We start from the raw sequence: 1,441 nt of genomic DNA, 5'->3' as shown, positions 1-1,441 counted from the left end.
CAAATGCTCAGTAGTTTATTAGGGCCTGAGCACTGTTTCTTATTATCATGAATTGAAATCATTTCACAGTTGCTTACATTTAGATATAAGACTAGATATAAAACTCAACTGTATTGATAGCTTTAGATTTGTGTGTGCAATTCATATCCCTTCAATTCATCCTGCACCGTATTATATTTGTTTTCTAATGTAACTTATATGATTTTAGCGAAAAATACTTTTATTTTGGTCTGGTGATGTGACGTCATAAGGCTGCGCCGCGCTCCCGCGTCTGTGATTCTGCTGAAGAAAGGTGTGTGTTTTTAATCCGTTAAAGTGTTTGAATCAATACAACTCGTTTAGAGAATTGTAGATAAAACTGCTAAATGAATTCGTAACCAATGTAACACTGTAATACTTTATTTAGTTACATTTATGAAGGACATGTAAAGCGCATCCAGATAGGAGTAACAGAAAAGGTGCGTCTCATTTCGCTCGCTGTATCGTGAATCAGTTTATCATAAACACGAATTCAGTCACTGACAACAAGTGAATGATGGAGAAACGGAGCTTTCGAAGCTCCGAGTCATATGAGTCAAATCGCGAATGATTCAGTGATCCGAATCACTCGAACTAGAAACAAAACGAAAACTATGTGTAATGACAACTTTTACAAACCAACTGCAAATCAGAAATAACATTATTTAAATACAATTAATATGAGAGCTAATTATGGTTGTTTTTGTCTTGTCGGGTTAAGGCGATTAACTATATCTCGGACTGACTCCCTTATTAGTGCTGGTTACTGAAGTATAGGGAGCTTATTGAGACGCACCAAGAGATTTAGTTTGGATTGATTTTTCTTTTTTGTTAATTATTCTCATCTTAAACAGGACAAAGTGTCCAAACACAGAACATCTCCTGCTGAAGCAACTGAGACACGTTGAGACACACTTATTATAAAGATGGCGTTTATTAAAGAGGAGAGTGAAGACGTGATTGAAGAAGCATTCAGAGTCAAACATGAAGATACTGAGAAACAAACAGAGATTGGGTTAATTGAAGTGGACAGTGAAGACGTGATTGAAGAAGCATTCAGAGTCAAACATGAAGATACTGAGAAACAAACAGAGATTGGGTTAATTGAAGTGGACAGTGAAGACGTGATTGAAGAAGCATTCAGAGTCAAACATGAAGATGCTGAGGAACAAACAGGTTGGTTTTCATTCTCGAAGCTGAACTCACTCATTTTAATGTTGTGAAGCTGAACTCGTTCAAATTTTAAGCTGTACAGTAATAGAAACAATTAATACAGAAGTATCATTCTGTATCATTGATGCTCAATGGACTTCCCTGCAGGACAATCATCCCAAAGTACACATCCAAATCTCTTTAAGTTTGGTTCAGGGATCTGATGGTAGGATGTTCTTCGTTGACCAGTTCAGTCTCCAGATTTAAATCT

This window comes from Sinocyclocheilus grahami, unplaced genomic scaffold (assembly GCF_001515645.1).
Source record: "Sinocyclocheilus grahami isolate Dianchi unplaced genomic scaffold, SAMN03320097.WGS_v1.1 scaffold1041.1, whole genome shotgun sequence".
Taxonomy (NCBI): Eukaryota; Metazoa; Chordata; class Actinopteri; order Cypriniformes; family Cyprinidae; genus Sinocyclocheilus; species Sinocyclocheilus grahami.
The sequence above is the reverse complement of the archived record's forward strand: the minus strand, read 5'-3'. Positions refer to the sequence as shown.